Genomic DNA, 14,865 nt, shown 5'->3' with positions numbered 1-14,865 from the left:
AGTCACAGAAAATTAAATGCCCCGGGTGAGGATCGAACTCACGACCTTAAGATTATGAGACTTACGCGCTGCCTACTGCGCTACCGAGGCACAGGTGAAGCGCTTGTCCTGGAAACTGGGTAAGTACCACACCCAATGTTAGACGTAAAGACACTGTACTTCCTGGATAACGTGTTCTGTTGCTACACGTGCATTGCCAGCCCAGTTGATTGCGGTGTTGCTGCAGATTTGCAAACGATAGGCAGCACTCCTTGTCGTTAACGTTCAGTGCCTCGGAGGCACCTGGACACAGCAACTTGCGAGGCCAGGCCGACGCTAGTCTGTAGAACACCATGCGAGCGTCCTAGTGGGGACCCGCGAGTGCTGCGTTCTCGGTTCTTCTCAAGGGAATCCAGCTATACATTCATGTGGATCGTGCATCTCAAGCGCGCAAGCCACACGGCAGCATTATCGTGGGAAAAGCAAAATGATGCATCGGCCGGGAATCGAACCCGGGCCGCCCGCGTGGCAGGCGAGCACTCTGCCACTGAACCACCGATGCTCGGGCCGGTAGTAACTGCACGCTGCTTCCCGAGCAGATGTCTCAAGGGAAAGTGGGACTGCCGTCAAGCGCCGTAGCATTCTGTCGAGAAGATGCTGCAGACGCTGAATCCTGCACTGTACTGCTTAAAAATGCCGCCAGAACGCGGTCCTCTGCGTACTCTTGCGTCGCCGGCGCCGACTCTTGCCAAGGATGCGAAATGTGCGCGGATACGCTGTCCGAACGCGCCTGGATGTGCTCCCCTAGCCTACCTCGAAATGCGCCTGCCAGGTACGATCACCTTCGGCCGCTGCCGACAGGCGGGAAGCCGACACAGCGCGGCGTCGGGGCGCTCGCTTGTGCGGTGGTGGTGTAATGGTCAGCATAGTTGCCTTCCAAGCAGTTGGTCCGGGTTCGATTCCCGGCCACCGCAACAGGCTTTTTAATGTCACGTATGAGTACTTTCGCCACGCGCCCTTAACTTAATGTTTTTTCCCCCTCTTACTCGCTGCAGACCAGCCTATAGTGTGTCTCGACTGTCTCGACTTGTCTCGACTTTGCTCAGCTGACGCGAGAGCTGACGCTCTCCAATCGGCCTATATCAAAACGACAAGCACGAGAAACGACTGAGAGAGGTAAGGAGAGGCGAGGCGATGTACACACAGCACGCCCGTTCATTTCACGGTGGCGTCTCCCTGACCGAATCGGGCTGTAGCTCCGAAAACAAAGGAGAAAGAAAAATAGGAAGTAAAACTGCCAACAGTACCCTGTGTCCCCATGCGCTCTCCCGCCCAAGTACCGACAAGGGCCAAAGTTGTTACGCATCGGCAATCGGACATTTCCTTTCATCTTCTCTTTATCGGTTGAGAACCAGTGTATTCAACATATTATGGCCATTGCCGAGTGAATGCTGTAGCGCTTCCCGACAAGTCGGGTTCGGATCCTCTGTCAACTTCCACGCAGGGTGATGATGTTTTGGTCATCACACTCGCCAGCTGAAATCGGCGCTGCCTTTTCGTGGTAGTAAAAGCGTTGTGGCCCGTGGGGGGATCGAACCCACGACCTTCGCGTTATTAGCACGACGCTCTAACCAACTGAGCTAACGGGCCTCGACAGTTGCGCTCGCTCAGCCCTACGCTGCAAACGTATGGCATGAAGCCGTACACCATTTCTATGGTCGTCGGATGTCTGCTTCCCTCGTCTATACTCTGCTGACGGTCACGAAACAGTAGATATATTGCGAGCAGGACGGGAAACGGCAGCTCGGACAGCTCAAACTTGTCACGATTCGTGTGGAAAAAGTTCCGTTCCGGTACCGGGAATCGAACCCGGGCCTCCTGGGTGAAAGCCAGGTATCCTAGCCACTAGACCACACCGGATGCGGGCGTTCCTGCGGCGGATCGGACGGTCGCTTGTAGCATTTCGTGTCGTGTCCCGCGTCGGCGCCCTTCTCTCTTTGCGAGCGTCTTTGCGCATACTGACTGGCAAGGCGCGCACCTCAAACGTCTCAGAGCAATGTTTTTGGCTTCATGCTGTGCTAGGAGAAGAGGAAAAGGGAAGCTGTAAGTAGCAATAACAGGGAGTAAACATTTTCCCGCTGAAGCGTTGAAAACGTTGTGGATAAAAAACAAGAAATAAGTTGGTGCCCTAGCAACAGCATCACCATCAGTCACAGAAAATTAAATGCCCCGGGTGAGGATCGAACTCACGACCTTAAGATTATGAGACTTACGCGCTGCCTACTGCGCTACCGAGGCACAGGTGAAGCGCTTGTCCTGGAAACTGGGTAAGTACCACACCCAATGTTAGACGTAAAGACACTGTACTTCCTGGATAACGTGTTCTGTTGCTACACGTGCATTGCCAGCCCAGTTGATTGCGGTGTTGCTGCAGATTTGCAAACGATAGGCAGCACTCCTTGTCGTTAACGTTCAGTGCCTCGGAGGCACCTGGACACAGCAACTTGCGAGGCCAGGCCGACGCTAGTCTGTAGAACACCATGCGAGCGTCCTAGTGGGGACCCGCGAGTGCTGCGTTCTCGGTTCTTCTCAAGGGAATCCAGCTATACATTCATGTGGATCGTGCATCTCAAGCGCGCAAGCCACACGGCAGCATTATCGTGGGAAAAGCAAAATGATGCATCGGCCGGGAATCGAACCCGGGCCGCCCGCGTGGCAGGCGAGCACTCTGCCACTGAACCACCGATGCTCGGGCCGGTAGTAACTGCACGCTGCTTCCCGAGCAGATGTCTCAAGGGAAAGTGGGACTGCCGTCAAGCGCCGTAGCATTCTGTCGAGAAGATGCTGCAGACGCTGAATCCTGCACTGTACTGCTTAAAAATGCCGCCAGAACGCGGTCCTCTGCGTACTCTTGCGTCGCCGGCGCCGACTCTTGCCAAGGATGCGAAATGTGCGCGGATACGCTGTCCGAACGCGCCTGGATGTGCTCCCCTAGCCTACCTCGAAATGCGCCTGCCAGGTACGATCACCTTCGGCCGCTGCCGACAGGCGGGAAGCCGACACAGCGCGGCGTCGGGGCGCTCGCTTGTGCGGTGGTGGTGTAATGGTCAGCATAGTTGCCTTCCAAGCAGTTGGTCCGGGTTCGATTCCCGGCCACCGCAACAGGCTTTTTAATGTCACGTATGAGTACTTTCGCCACGCGCCCTTAACTTAATGTTTTTTCCCCCTCTTACTCGCTGCAGACCAGCCTATAGTGTGTCTCGACTGTCTCGACTTGTCTCGACTTTGCTCAGCTGACGCGAGAGCTGACGCTCTCCAATCGGCCTATATCAAAACGACAAGCACGAGAAACGACTGAGAGAGGTAAGGAGAGGCGAGGCGATGTACACACAGCACGCCCGTTCATTTCACGGTGGCGTCTCCCTGACCGAATCGGGCTGTAGCTCCGAAAACAAAGGAGAAAGAAAAATAGGAAGTAAAACTGCCAACAGTACCCTGTGTCCCCATGCGCTCTCCCGCCCAAGTACCGACAAGGGCCAAAGTTGTTACGCATCGGCAATCGGACATTTCCTTTCATCTTCTCTTTATCGGTTGAGAACCAGTGTATTCAACATATTATGGCCATTGCCGAGTGAATGCTGTAGCGCTTCCCGACAAGTCGGGTTCGGATCCTCTGTCAACTTCCACGCAGGGTGATGATGTTTTGGTCATCACACTCGCCAGCTGAAATCGGCGCTGCCTTTTCGTGGTAGTAAAAGCGTTGTGGCCCGTGGGGGGATCGAACCCACGACCTTCGCGTTATTAGCACGACGCTCTAACCAACTGAGCTAACGGGCCTCGACAGTTGCACTCGCTCAGCCCTACGCTGCAAACGTATGGCATGAAGCCGTACACCATTTCTATGGTCGTCGGATGTCTGCTTCCCTCGTCTATACTCTGCTGACGGTCACGAAACAGTAGATATATTGCGAGCAGGACGGGAAACGGCAGCTCGGACAGCTCAAACTTGTCACGATTCGTGTGGAAAAAGTTCCGTTCCGGTACCGGGAATCGAACCCGGGCCTCCTGGGTGAAAGCCAGGTATCCTAGCCACTAGACCACACCGGATGCGGGCGTTCCTGCGGCGGATCGGACGGTCGCTTGTAGCATTTCGTGTCGTGTCCCGCGTCGGCGCCCTTCTCTCTTTGCGAGCGTCTTTGCGCATACTGACTGGCAAGGCGCGCACCTCAAACGTCTCAGAGCAATGTTTTTGGCTTCATGCTGTGCTAGGAGAAGAGGAAAAGGGAAGCTGTAAGTAGCAATAACAGGGAGTAAACATTTTCCCGCTGAAGCGTTGAAAACGTTGTGGATAAAAAACAAGAAATAAGTTGGTGCCCTAGCAACAGCATCACCATCAGTCACAGAAAATTAAATGCCCCGGGTGAGGATCGAACTCACGACCTTAAGATTATGAGACTTACGCGCTGCCTACTGCGCTACCGAGGCACAGGTGAAGCGCTTGTCCTGGAAACTGGGTAAGTACCACACCCAATGTTAGACGTAAAGACACTGTACTTCCTGGATAACGTGTTCTGTTGCTACACGTGCATTGCCAGCCCAGTTGATTGCGGTGTTGCTGCAGATTTGCAAACGATAGGCAGCACTCCTTGTCGTTAACGTTCAGTGCCTCGGAGGCACCTGGACACAGCAACTTGCGAGGCCAGGCCGACGCTAGTCTGTAGAACACCATGCGAGCGTCCTAGTGGGGACCCGCGAGTGCTGCGTTCTCGGTTCTTCTCAAGGGAATCCAGCTATACATTCATGTGGATCGTGCATCTCAAGCGCGCAAGCCACACGGCAGCATTATCGTGGGAAAAGCAAAATGATGCATCGGCCGGGAATCGAACCGGGGCCGCCCGCGTGGCAGGCGAGCACTCTGCCACTGAACCACCGATGCTCGGGCCGGTAGTAACTGCACGCTGCTTCCCGAGCAGATGTCTCAAGGGAAAGTGGGACTGCCGTCAAGCGCCGTAGCATTCTGTCGAGAAGATGCTGCAGACGCTGAATCCTGCACTGTACTGCTTAAAAATGCCGCCAGAACGCGGTCCTCTGCGTACTCTTGCGTCGCCGGCGCCGACTCTTGCCAAGGATGCGAAATGTGCGCGGATACGCTGTCCGAACGCGCCTGGATGTGCTCCCCTAGCCTACCTCGAAATGCGCCTGCCAGGTACGATCACCTTCGGCCGCTGCCGACAGGCGGGAAGCCGACACAGCGCGGCGTCGGGGCGCTCGCTTGTGCGGTGGTGGTGTAATGGTCAGCATAGTTGCCTTCCAAGCAGTTGGTCCGGGTTCGATTCCCGGCCACCGCAACAGGCTTTTTAATGTCACGTATGAGTACTTTCGCCACGCGCCCTTAACTTAATGTTTTTTCCCCCTCTTACTCGCTGCAGACCAGCCTATAGTGTGTCTCGACTGTCTCGACTTGTCTCGACTTTGCTCAGCTGACGCGAGAGCTGACGCTCTCCAATCGGCCTATATCAAAACGACAAGCACGAGAAACGACTGAGAGAGGTAAGGAGAGGCGAGGCGATGTACACACAGCACGCCCGTTCATTTCACGGTGGCGTCTCCCTGACCGAATCGGGCTGTAGCTCCGAAAACAAAGGAGAAAGAAAAATAGGAAGTAAAACTGCCAACAGTACCCTGTGTCCCCATGCGCTCTCCCGCCCAAGTACCGACAAGGGCCAAAGTTGTTACGCATCGGCAATCGGACATTTCCTTTCATCTTCTCTTTATCGGTTGAGAACCAGTGTATTCAACATATTATGGCCATTGCCGAGTGAATGCTGTAGCGCTTCCCGACAAGTCGGGTTCGGATCCTCTGTCAACTTCCACGCAGGGTGATGATGTTTTGGTCATCACACTCGCCAGCTGAAATCGGCGCTGCCTTTTCGTGGTAGTAAAAGCGTTGTGGCCCGTGGGGGGATCGAACCCACGACCTTCGCGTTATTAGCACGACGCTCTAACCAACTGAGCTAACGGGCCTCGACAGTTGCACTCGCTCAGCCCTACGCTGCAAACGTATGGCATGAAGCCGTACACCATTTCTATGGTCGTCGGATGTCTGCTTCCCTCGTCTATACTCTGCTGACGGTCACGAAACAGTAGATATATTGCGAGCAGGACGGGAAACGGCAGCTCGGACAGCTCAAACTTGTCACGATTCGTGTGGAAAAAGTTCCGTTCCGGTACCGGGAATCGAACCCGGGCCTCCTGGGTGAAAGCCAGGTATCCTAGCCACTAGACCACACCGGATGCGGGCGTTCCTGCGGCGGATCGGACGGTCGCTTGTAGCATTTCGTGTCGTGTCCCGCGTCGGCGCCCTTCTCTCTTTGCGAGCGTCTTTGCGCATACTGACTGGCAAGGCGCGCACCTCAAACGTCTCAGAGCAATGTTTTTGGCTTCATGCTGTGCTAGGAGAAGAGGAAAAGGGAAGCTGTAAGTAGCAATAACAGGGAGTAAACATTTTCCCGCTGAAGCGTTGAAAACGTTGTGGATAAAAAACAAGAAATAAGTTGGTGCCCTAGCAACAGCATCACCATCAGTCACAGAAAATTAAATGCCCCGGGTGAGGATCGAACTCACGACCTTAAGATTATGAGACTTACGCGCTGCCTACTGCGCTACCGAGGCACAGGTGAAGCGCTTGTCCTGGAAACTGGGTAAGTACCACACCCAATGTTAGACGTAAAGACACTGTACTTCCTGGATAACGTGTTCTGTTGCTACACGTGCATTGCCAGCCCAGTTGATTGCGGTGTTGCTGCAGATTTGCAAACGATAGGCAGCACTCCTTGTCGTTAACGTTCAGTGCCTCGGAGGCACCTGGACACAGCAACTTGCGAGGCCAGGCCGACGCTAGTCTGTAGAACACCATGCGAGCGTCCTAGTGGGGACCCGCGAGTGCTGCGTTCTCGGTTCTTCTCAAGGGAATCCAGCTATACATTCATGTGGATCGTGCATCTCAAGCGCGCAAGCCACACGGCAGCATTATCGTGGGAAAAGCAAAATGATGCATCGGCCGGGAATCGAACCCGGGCCGCCCGCGTGGCAGGCGAGCACTCTGCCACTGAACCACCGATGCTCGGGCCGGTAGTAACTGCACGCTGCTTCCCGAGCAGATGTCTCAAGGGAAAGTGGGACTGCCGTCAAGCGCCGTAGCATTCTGTCGAGAAGATGCTGCAGACGCTGAATCCTGCACTGTACTGCTTAAAAATGCCGCCAGAACGCGGTCCTCTGCGTACTCTTGCGTCGCCGGCGCCGACTCTTGCCAAGGATGCGAAATGTGCGCGGATACGCTGTCCGAACGCGCCTGGATGTGCTCCCCTAGCCTACCTCGAAATGCGCCTGCCAGGTACGATCACCTTCGGCCGCTGCCGACAGGCGGGAAGCCGACACAGCGCGGCGTCGGGGCGCTCGCTTGTGCGGTGGTGGTGTAATGGTCAGCATAGTTGCCTTCCAAGCAGTTGGTCCGGGTTCGATTCCCGGCCACCGCAACAGGCTTTTTAATGTCACGTATGAGTACTTTCGCCACGCGCCCTTAACTTAATGTTTTTTCCCCCTCTTACTCGCTGCAGACCAGCCTATAGTGTGTCTCGACTGTCTCGACTTGTCTCGACTTTGCTCAGCTGACGCGAGAGCTGACGCTCTCCAATCGGCCTATATCAAAACGACAAGCACGAGAAACGACTGAGAGAGGTAAGGAGAGGCGAGGCGATGTACACACAGCACGCCCGTTCATTTCACGGTGGCGTCTCCCTGACCGAATCGGGCTGTAGCTCCGAAAACAAAGGAGAAAGAAAAATAGGAAGTAAAACTGCCAACAGTACCCTGTGTCCCCATGCGCTCTCCCGCCCAAGTACCGACAAGGGCCAAAGTTGTTACGCATCGGCAATCGGACATTTCCTTTCATCTTCTCTTTATCGGTTGAGAACCAGTGTATTCAACATATTATGGCCATTGCCGAGTGAATGCTGTAGCGCTTCCCGACAAGTCGGGTTCGGATCCTCTGTCAACTTCCACGCAGGGTGATGATGTTTTGGTCATCACACTCGCCAGCTGAAATCGGCGCTGCCTTTTCGTGGTAGTAAAAGCGTTGTGGCCCGTGGGGGGATCGAACCCACGACCTTCGCGTTATTAGCACGACGCTCTAACCAACTGAGCTAACGGGCCTCGACAGTTGCGCTCGCTCAGCCCTACGCTGCAAACGTATGGCATGAAGCCGTACACCATTTCTATGGTCGTCGGATGTCTGCTTCCCTCGTCTATACTCTGCTGACGGTCACGAAACAGTAGATATATTGCGAGCAGGACGGGAAACGGCAGCTCGGACAGCTCAAACTTGTCACGATTCGTGTGGAAAAAGTTCCGTTCCGGTACCGGGAATCGAACCCGGGCCTCCTGGGTGAAAGCCAGGTATCCTAGCCACTAGACCACACCGGATGCGGGCGTTCCTGCGGCGGATCGGACGGTCGCTTGTAGCATTTCGTGTCGTGTCCCGCGTCGGCGCCCTTCTCTCTTTGCGAGCGTCTTTGCGCATACTGACTGGCAAGGCGCGCACCTCAAACGTCTCAGAGCAATGTTTTTGGCTTCATGCTGTGCTAGGAGAAGAGGAAAAGGGAAGCTGTAAGTAGCAATAACAGGGAGTAAACATTTTCCCGCTGAAGCGTTGAAAACGTTGTGGATAAAAAACAAGAAATAAGTTGGTGCCCTAGCAACAGCATCACCATCAGTCACAGAAAATTAAATGCCCCGGGTGAGGATCGAACTCACGACCTTAAGATTATGAGACTTACGCGCTGCCTACTGCGCTACCGAGGCACAGGTGAAGCGCTTGTCCTGGAAACTGGGTAAGTACCACACCCAATGTTAGACGTAAAGACACTGTACTTCCTGGATAACGTGTTCTGTTGCTACACGTGCATTGCCAGCCCAGTTGATTGCGGTGTTGCTGCAGATTTGCAAACGATAGGCAGCACTCCTTGTCGTTAACGTTCAGTGCCTCGGAGGCACCTGGACACAGCAACTTGCGAGGCCAGGCCGACGCTAGTCTGTAGAACACCATGCGAGCGTCCTAGTGGGGACCCGCGAGTGCTGCGTTCTCGGTTCTTCTCAAGGGAATCCAGCTATACATTCATGTGGATCGTGCATCTCAAGCGCGCAAGCCACACGGCAGCATTATCGTGGGAAAAGCAAAATGATGCATCGGCCGGGAATCGAACCCGGGCCGCCCGCGTGGCAGGCGAGCACTCTGCCACTGAACCACCGATGCTCGGGCCGGTAGTAACTGCACGCTGCTTCCCGAGCAGATGTCTCAAGGGAAAGTGGGACTGCCGTCAAGCGCCGTAGCATTCTGTCGAGAAGATGCTGCAGACGCTGAATCCTGCACTGTACTGCTTAAAAATGCCGCCAGAACGCGGTCCTCTGCGTACTCTTGCGTCGCCGGCGCCGACTCTTGCCAAGGATGCGAAATGTGCGCGGATACGCTGTCCGAACGCGCCTGGATGTGCTCCCCTAGCCTACCTCGAAATGCGCCTGCCAGGTACGATCACCTTCGGCCGCTGCCGACAGGCGGGAAGCCGACACAGCGCGGCGTCGGGGCGCTCGCTTGTGCGGTGGTGGTGTAATGGTCAGCATAGTTGCCTTCCAAGCAGTTGGTCCGGGTTCGATTCCCGGCCACCGCAACAGGCTTTTTAATGTCACGTATGAGTACTTTCGCCACGCGCCCTTAACTTAATGTTTTTTCCCCCTCTTACTCGCTGCAGACCAGCCTATAGTGTGTCTCGACTGTCTCGACTTGTCTCGACTTTGCTCAGCTGACGCGAGAGCTGACGCTCTCCAATCGGCCTATATCAAAACGACAAGCACGAGAAACGACTGAGAGAGGTAAGGAGAGGCGAGGCGATGTACACACAGCACGCCCGTTCATTTCACGGTGGCGTCTCCCTGACCGAATCGGGCTGTAGCTCCGAAAACAAAGGAGAAAGAAAAATAGGAAGTAAAACTGCCAACAGTACCCTGTGTCCCCATGCGCTCTCCCGCCCAAGTACCGACAAGGGCCAAAGTTGTTACGCATCGGCAATCGGACATTTCCTTTCATCTTCTCTTTATCGGTTGAGAACCAGTGTATTCAACATATTATGGCCATTGCCGAGTGAATGCTGTAGCGCTTCCCGACAAGTCGGGTTCGGATCCTCTGTCAACTTCCACGCAGGGTGATGATGTTTTGGTCATCACACTCGCCAGCTGAAATCGGCGCTGCCTTTTCGTGGTAGTAAAAGCGTTGTGGCCCGTGGGGGGATCGAACCCACGACCTTCGCGTTATTAGCACGACGCTCTAACCAACTGAGCTAACGGGCCTCGACAGTTGCACTCGCTCAGCCCTACGCTGCAAACGTATGGCATGAAGCCGTACACCATTTCTATGGTCGTCGGATGTCTGCTTCCCTCGTCTATACTCTGCTGACGGTCACGAAACAGTAGATATATTGCGAGCAGGACGGGAAACGGCAGCTCGGACAGCTCAAACTTGTCACGATTCGTGTGGAAAAAGTTCCGTTCCGGTACCGGGAATCGAACCCGGGCCTCCTGGGTGAAAGCCAGGTATCCTAGCCACTAGACCACACCGGATGCGGGCGTTCCTGCGGCGGATCGGACGGTCGCTTGTAGCATTTCGTGTCGTGTCCCGCGTCGGCGCCCTTCTCTCTTTGCGAGCGTCTTTGCGCATACTGACTGGCAAGGCGCGCACCTCAAACGTCTCAGAGCAATGTTTTTGGCTTCATGCTGTGCTAGGAGAAGAGGAAAAGGGAAGCTGTAAGTAGCAATAACAGGGAGTAAACATTTTCCCGCTGAAGCGTTGAAAACGTTGTGGATAAAAAACAAGAAATAAGTTGGTGCCCTAGCAACAGCATCACCATCAGTCACAGAAAATTAAATGCCCCGGGTGAGGATCGAACTCACGACCTTAAGATTATGAGACTTACGCGCTGCCTACTGCGCTACCGAGGCACAGGTGAAGCGCTTGTCCTGGAAACTGGGTAAGTACCACACCCAATGTTAGACGTAAAGACACTGTACTTCCTGGATAACGTGTTCTGTTGCTACACGTGCATTGCCAGCCCAGTTGATTGCGGTGTTGCTGCAGATTTGCAAACGATAGGCAGCACTCCTTGTCGTTAACGTTCAGTGCCTCGGAGGCACCTGGACACAGCAACTTGCGAGGCCAGGCCGACGCTAGTCTGTAGAACACCATGCGAGCGTCCTAGTGGGGACCCGCGAGTGCTGCGTTCTCGGTTCTTCTCAAGGGAATCCAGCTATACATTCATGTGGATCGTGCATCTCAAGCGCGCAAGCCACACGGCAGCATTATCGTGGGAAAAGCAAAATGATGCATCGGCCGGGAATCGAACCGGGGCCGCCCGCGTGGCAGGCGAGCACTCTGCCACTGAACCACCGATGCTCGGGCCGGTAGTAACTGCACGCTGCTTCCCGAGCAGATGTCTCAAGGGAAAGTGGGACTGCCGTCAAGCGCCGTAGCATTCTGTCGAGAAGATGCTGCAGACGCTGAATCCTGCACTGTACTGCTTAAAAATGCCGCCAGAACGCGGTCCTCTGCGTACTCTTGCGTCGCCGGCGCCGACTCTTGCCAAGGATGCGAAATGTGCGCGGATACGCTGTCCGAACGCGCCTGGATGTGCTCCCCTAGCCTACCTCGAAATGCGCCTGCCAGGTACGATCACCTTCGGCCGCTGCCGACAGGCGGGAAGCCGACACAGCGCGGCGTCGGGGCGCTCGCTTGTGCGGTGGTGGTGTAATGGTCAGCATAGTTGCCTTCCAAGCAGTTGGTCCGGGTTCGATTCCCGGCCACCGCAACAGGCTTTTTAATGTCACGTATGAGTACTTTCGCCACGCGCCCTTAACTTAATGTTTTTTCCCCCTCTTACTCGCTGCAGACCAGCCTATAGTGTGTCTCGACTGTCTCGACTTGTCTCGACTTTGCTCAGCTGACGCGAGAGCTGACGCTCTCCAATCGGCCTATATCAAAACGACAAGCACGAGAAACGACTGAGAGAGGTAAGGAGAGGCGAGGCGATGTACACACAGCACGCCCGTTCATTTCACGGTGGCGTCTCCCTGACCGAATCGGGCTGTAGCTCCGAAAACAAAGGAGAAAGAAAAATAGGAAGTAAAACTGCCAACAGTACCCTGTGTCCCCATGCGCTCTCCCGCCCAAGTACCGACAAGGGCCAAAGTTGTTACGCATCGGCAATCGGACATTTCCTTTCATCTTCTCTTTATCGGTTGAGAACCAGTGTATTCAACATATTATGGCCATTGCCGAGTGAATGCTGTAGCGCTTCCCGACAAGTCGGGTTCGGATCCTCTGTCAACTTCCACGCAGGGTGATGATGTTTTGGTCATCACACTCGCCAGCTGAAATCGGCGCTGCCTTTTCGTGGTAGTAAAAGCGTTGTGGCCCGTGGGGGGATCGAACCCACGACCTTCGCGTTATTAGCACGACGCTCTAACCAACTGAGCTAACGGGCCTCGACAGTTGCACTCGCTCAGCCCTACGCTGCAAACGTATGGCATGAAGCCGTACACCATTTCTATGGTCGTCGGATGTCTGCTTCCCTCGTCTATACTCTGCTGACGGTCACGAAACAGTAGATATATTGCGAGCAGGACGGGAAACGGCAGCTCGGACAGCTCAAACTTGTCACGATTCGTGTGGAAAAAGTTCCGTTCCGGTACCGGGAATCGAACCCGGGCCTCCTGGGTGAAAGCCAGGTATCCTAGCCACTAGACCACACCGGATGCGGGCGTTCCTGCGGCGGATCGGACGGTCGCTTGTAGCATTTCGTGTCGTGTCCCGCGTCGGCGCCCTTCTCTCTTTGCGAGCGTCTTTGCGCATACTGACTGGCAAGGCGCGCACCTCAAACGTCTCAGAGCAATGTTTTTGGCTTCATGCTGTGCTAGGAGAAGAGGAAAAGGGAAGCTGTAAGTAGCAATAACAGGGAGTAAACATTTTCCCGCTGAAGCGTTGAAAACGTTGTGGATAAAAAACAAGAAATAAGTTGGTGCCCTAGCAACAGCATCACCATCAGTCACAGAAAATTAAATGCCCCGGGTGAGGATCGAACTCACGACCTTAAGATTATGAGACTTACGCGCTGCCTACTGCGCTACCGAGGCACAGGTGAAGCGCTTGTCCTGGAAACTGGGTAAGTACCACACCCAATGTTAGACGTAAAGACACTGTACTTCCTGGATAACGTGTTCTGTTGCTACACGTGCATTGCCAGCCCAGTTGATTGCGGTGTTGCTGCAGATTTGCAAACGATAGGCAGCACTCCTTGTCGTTAACGTTCAGTGCCTCGGAGGCACCTGGACACAGCAACTTGCGAGGCCAGGCCGACGCTAGTCTGTAGAACACCATGCGAGCGTCCTAGTGGGGACCCGCGAGTGCTGCGTTCTCGGTTCTTCTCAAGGGAATCCAGCTATACATTCATGTGGATCGTGCATCTCAAGCGCGCAAGCCACACGGCAGCATTATCGTGGGAAAAGCAAAATGATGCATCGGCCGGGAATCGAACCCGGGCCGCCCGCGTGGCAGGCGAGCACTCTGCCACTGAACCACCGATGCTCGGGCCGGTAGTAACTGCACGCTGCTTCCCGAGCAGATGTCTCAAGGGAAAGTGGGACTGCCGTCAAGCGCCGTAGCATTCTGTCGAGAAGATGCTGCAGACGCTGAATCCTGCACTGTACTGCTTAAAAATGCCGCCAGAACGCGGTCCTCTGCGTACTCTTGCGTCGCCGGCGCCGACTCTTGCCAAGGATGCGAAATGTGCGCGGATACGCTGTCCGAACGCGCCTGGATGTGCTCCCCTAGCCTACCTCGAAATGCGCCTGCCAGGTACGATCACCTTCGGCCGCTGCCGACAGGCGGGAAGCCGACACAGCGCGGCGTCGGGGCGCTCGCTTGTGCGGTGGTGGTGTAATGGTCAGCATAGTTGCCTTCCAAGCAGTTGGTCCGGGTTCGATTCCCGGCCACCGCAACAGGCTTTTTAATGTCACGTATGAGTACTTTCGCCACGCGCCCTTAACTTAATGTTTTTTCCCCCTCTTACTCGCTGCAGACCAGCCTATAGTGTGTCTCGACTGTCTCGACTTGTCTCGACTTTGCTCAGCTGACGCGAGAGCTGACGCTCTCCAATCGGCCTATATCAAAACGACAAGCACGAGAAACGACTGAGAGAGGTAAGGAGAGGCGAGGCGATGTACACACAGCACGCCCGTTCATTTCACGGTGGCGTCTCCCTGACCGAATCGGGCTGTAGCTCCGAAAACAAAGGAGAAAGAAAAATAGGAAGTAAAACTGCCAACAGTACCCTGTGTCCCCATGCGCTCTCCCGCCCAAGTACCGACAAGGGCCAAAGTTGTTACGCATCGGCAATCGGACATTTCCTTTCATCTTCTCTTTATCGGTTGAGAACCAGTGTATTCAACATATTATGGCCATTGCCGAGTGAATGCTGTAGCGCTTCCCGACAAGTCGGGTTCGGATCCTCTGTCAACTTCCACGCAGGGTGATGATGTTTTGGTCATCACACTCGCCAGCTGAAATCGGCGCTGCCTTTTCGTGGTAGTAAAAGCGTTGTGGCCCGTGGGGGGATCGAACCCACGACCTTCGCGTTATTAGCACGACGCTCTAACCAACTGAGCTAACGGGCCTCGACAGTTGCACTCGCTCAGCCCTACGCTGCAAACGTATGGCATGAAGCCGTACACCATTTCTATGGTCGTCGGATGTCTGCTTCCCTCGTCTATACTCTGCTGACGGTCACG

At 54.8% G+C, this 14,865-nt stretch overlaps 34 non-coding genes across 34 annotated transcripts; 7 read left to right on the top strand and 27 right to left on the bottom strand.

Annotated features, from left to right (window-relative positions):
* Positions 1-17: 17 nt before the first annotated feature.
* On the bottom strand, positions 18-90 carry Trnam-cau (transfer RNA methionine (anticodon CAU)). Its single transcript has one exon. It is a non-coding gene; the product is annotated as a tRNA-Met (tRNA).
* Positions 91-470: 380 nt separating this feature from the next.
* On the bottom strand, positions 471-541 carry Trnag-gcc (transfer RNA glycine (anticodon GCC)). Its single transcript has one exon. It is a non-coding gene; the product is annotated as a tRNA-Gly (tRNA).
* Positions 542-881: 340 nt separating this feature from the next.
* Positions 882-953, top strand: Trnag-ucc (transfer RNA glycine (anticodon UCC)). Its single transcript has one exon. It is a non-coding gene; the product is annotated as a tRNA-Gly (tRNA).
* A 602-nt stretch (positions 954-1,555) lies between these two features.
* Positions 1,556-1,629, bottom strand: Trnai-aau (transfer RNA isoleucine (anticodon AAU)). The gene has a single exon. It is a non-coding gene; the product is annotated as a tRNA-Ile (tRNA).
* Positions 1,630-1,827: 198 nt separating this feature from the next.
* Positions 1,828-1,899, bottom strand: Trnae-uuc (transfer RNA glutamic acid (anticodon UUC)). The gene has a single exon. It is a non-coding gene; the product is annotated as a tRNA-Glu (tRNA).
* A 305-nt stretch (positions 1,900-2,204) lies between these two features.
* On the bottom strand, positions 2,205-2,277 carry Trnam-cau (transfer RNA methionine (anticodon CAU)). Its single transcript has one exon. It is a non-coding gene; the product is annotated as a tRNA-Met (tRNA).
* A 380-nt stretch (positions 2,278-2,657) lies between these two features.
* On the bottom strand, positions 2,658-2,728 carry Trnag-gcc (transfer RNA glycine (anticodon GCC)). Its single transcript has one exon. It is a non-coding gene; the product is annotated as a tRNA-Gly (tRNA).
* Positions 2,729-3,068: 340 nt separating this feature from the next.
* Positions 3,069-3,140, top strand: Trnag-ucc (transfer RNA glycine (anticodon UCC)). Its single transcript has one exon. It is a non-coding gene; the product is annotated as a tRNA-Gly (tRNA).
* Positions 3,141-3,742: 602 nt separating this feature from the next.
* Positions 3,743-3,816, bottom strand: Trnai-aau (transfer RNA isoleucine (anticodon AAU)). Its single transcript has one exon. It is a non-coding gene; the product is annotated as a tRNA-Ile (tRNA).
* Positions 3,817-4,014: 198 nt separating this feature from the next.
* Trnae-uuc (transfer RNA glutamic acid (anticodon UUC)) lies at positions 4,015-4,086 on the bottom strand. Its single transcript has one exon. It is a non-coding gene; the product is annotated as a tRNA-Glu (tRNA).
* A 305-nt stretch (positions 4,087-4,391) lies between these two features.
* Positions 4,392-4,464, bottom strand: Trnam-cau (transfer RNA methionine (anticodon CAU)). Its single transcript has one exon. It is a non-coding gene; the product is annotated as a tRNA-Met (tRNA).
* Positions 4,465-4,844: 380 nt separating this feature from the next.
* Trnag-gcc (transfer RNA glycine (anticodon GCC)) lies at positions 4,845-4,915 on the bottom strand. The gene has a single exon. It is a non-coding gene; the product is annotated as a tRNA-Gly (tRNA).
* A 340-nt stretch (positions 4,916-5,255) lies between these two features.
* On the top strand, positions 5,256-5,327 carry Trnag-ucc (transfer RNA glycine (anticodon UCC)). Its single transcript has one exon. It is a non-coding gene; the product is annotated as a tRNA-Gly (tRNA).
* Positions 5,328-5,929: 602 nt separating this feature from the next.
* Trnai-aau (transfer RNA isoleucine (anticodon AAU)) lies at positions 5,930-6,003 on the bottom strand. The gene has a single exon. It is a non-coding gene; the product is annotated as a tRNA-Ile (tRNA).
* A 198-nt stretch (positions 6,004-6,201) lies between these two features.
* On the bottom strand, positions 6,202-6,273 carry Trnae-uuc (transfer RNA glutamic acid (anticodon UUC)). The gene has a single exon. It is a non-coding gene; the product is annotated as a tRNA-Glu (tRNA).
* A 305-nt stretch (positions 6,274-6,578) lies between these two features.
* Positions 6,579-6,651, bottom strand: Trnam-cau (transfer RNA methionine (anticodon CAU)). Its single transcript has one exon. It is a non-coding gene; the product is annotated as a tRNA-Met (tRNA).
* Positions 6,652-7,031: 380 nt separating this feature from the next.
* On the bottom strand, positions 7,032-7,102 carry Trnag-gcc (transfer RNA glycine (anticodon GCC)). Its single transcript has one exon. It is a non-coding gene; the product is annotated as a tRNA-Gly (tRNA).
* A 340-nt stretch (positions 7,103-7,442) lies between these two features.
* Positions 7,443-7,514, top strand: Trnag-ucc (transfer RNA glycine (anticodon UCC)). The gene has a single exon. It is a non-coding gene; the product is annotated as a tRNA-Gly (tRNA).
* Positions 7,515-8,116: 602 nt separating this feature from the next.
* On the bottom strand, positions 8,117-8,190 carry Trnai-aau (transfer RNA isoleucine (anticodon AAU)). Its single transcript has one exon. It is a non-coding gene; the product is annotated as a tRNA-Ile (tRNA).
* Positions 8,191-8,388: 198 nt separating this feature from the next.
* Positions 8,389-8,460, bottom strand: Trnae-uuc (transfer RNA glutamic acid (anticodon UUC)). Its single transcript has one exon. It is a non-coding gene; the product is annotated as a tRNA-Glu (tRNA).
* Positions 8,461-8,765: 305 nt separating this feature from the next.
* On the bottom strand, positions 8,766-8,838 carry Trnam-cau (transfer RNA methionine (anticodon CAU)). Its single transcript has one exon. It is a non-coding gene; the product is annotated as a tRNA-Met (tRNA).
* Positions 8,839-9,218: 380 nt separating this feature from the next.
* Trnag-gcc (transfer RNA glycine (anticodon GCC)) lies at positions 9,219-9,289 on the bottom strand. The gene has a single exon. It is a non-coding gene; the product is annotated as a tRNA-Gly (tRNA).
* Positions 9,290-9,629: 340 nt separating this feature from the next.
* Trnag-ucc (transfer RNA glycine (anticodon UCC)) lies at positions 9,630-9,701 on the top strand. Its single transcript has one exon. It is a non-coding gene; the product is annotated as a tRNA-Gly (tRNA).
* Positions 9,702-10,303: 602 nt separating this feature from the next.
* Positions 10,304-10,377, bottom strand: Trnai-aau (transfer RNA isoleucine (anticodon AAU)). The gene has a single exon. It is a non-coding gene; the product is annotated as a tRNA-Ile (tRNA).
* A 198-nt stretch (positions 10,378-10,575) lies between these two features.
* Trnae-uuc (transfer RNA glutamic acid (anticodon UUC)) lies at positions 10,576-10,647 on the bottom strand. The gene has a single exon. It is a non-coding gene; the product is annotated as a tRNA-Glu (tRNA).
* A 305-nt stretch (positions 10,648-10,952) lies between these two features.
* Trnam-cau (transfer RNA methionine (anticodon CAU)) lies at positions 10,953-11,025 on the bottom strand. Its single transcript has one exon. It is a non-coding gene; the product is annotated as a tRNA-Met (tRNA).
* Positions 11,026-11,405: 380 nt separating this feature from the next.
* Trnag-gcc (transfer RNA glycine (anticodon GCC)) lies at positions 11,406-11,476 on the bottom strand. The gene has a single exon. It is a non-coding gene; the product is annotated as a tRNA-Gly (tRNA).
* Positions 11,477-11,816: 340 nt separating this feature from the next.
* Positions 11,817-11,888, top strand: Trnag-ucc (transfer RNA glycine (anticodon UCC)). The gene has a single exon. It is a non-coding gene; the product is annotated as a tRNA-Gly (tRNA).
* A 602-nt stretch (positions 11,889-12,490) lies between these two features.
* Trnai-aau (transfer RNA isoleucine (anticodon AAU)) lies at positions 12,491-12,564 on the bottom strand. The gene has a single exon. It is a non-coding gene; the product is annotated as a tRNA-Ile (tRNA).
* A 198-nt stretch (positions 12,565-12,762) lies between these two features.
* Trnae-uuc (transfer RNA glutamic acid (anticodon UUC)) lies at positions 12,763-12,834 on the bottom strand. The gene has a single exon. It is a non-coding gene; the product is annotated as a tRNA-Glu (tRNA).
* A 305-nt stretch (positions 12,835-13,139) lies between these two features.
* Positions 13,140-13,212, bottom strand: Trnam-cau (transfer RNA methionine (anticodon CAU)). Its single transcript has one exon. It is a non-coding gene; the product is annotated as a tRNA-Met (tRNA).
* A 380-nt stretch (positions 13,213-13,592) lies between these two features.
* Trnag-gcc (transfer RNA glycine (anticodon GCC)) lies at positions 13,593-13,663 on the bottom strand. The gene has a single exon. It is a non-coding gene; the product is annotated as a tRNA-Gly (tRNA).
* A 340-nt stretch (positions 13,664-14,003) lies between these two features.
* Trnag-ucc (transfer RNA glycine (anticodon UCC)) lies at positions 14,004-14,075 on the top strand. The gene has a single exon. It is a non-coding gene; the product is annotated as a tRNA-Gly (tRNA).
* A 602-nt stretch (positions 14,076-14,677) lies between these two features.
* Positions 14,678-14,751, bottom strand: Trnai-aau (transfer RNA isoleucine (anticodon AAU)). Its single transcript has one exon. It is a non-coding gene; the product is annotated as a tRNA-Ile (tRNA).
* Between the last annotated feature and the right edge of the window lie 114 nt (positions 14,752-14,865).

This window comes from Schistocerca nitens, unplaced genomic scaffold (genome assembly GCF_023898315.1).
Source record: "Schistocerca nitens isolate TAMUIC-IGC-003100 unplaced genomic scaffold, iqSchNite1.1 HiC_scaffold_255, whole genome shotgun sequence".
NCBI lineage: Eukaryota > Metazoa > Arthropoda > Insecta > Orthoptera > Acrididae > Schistocerca > Schistocerca nitens.
This window is presented reverse-complemented; position numbering and strand designations above follow the sequence as displayed.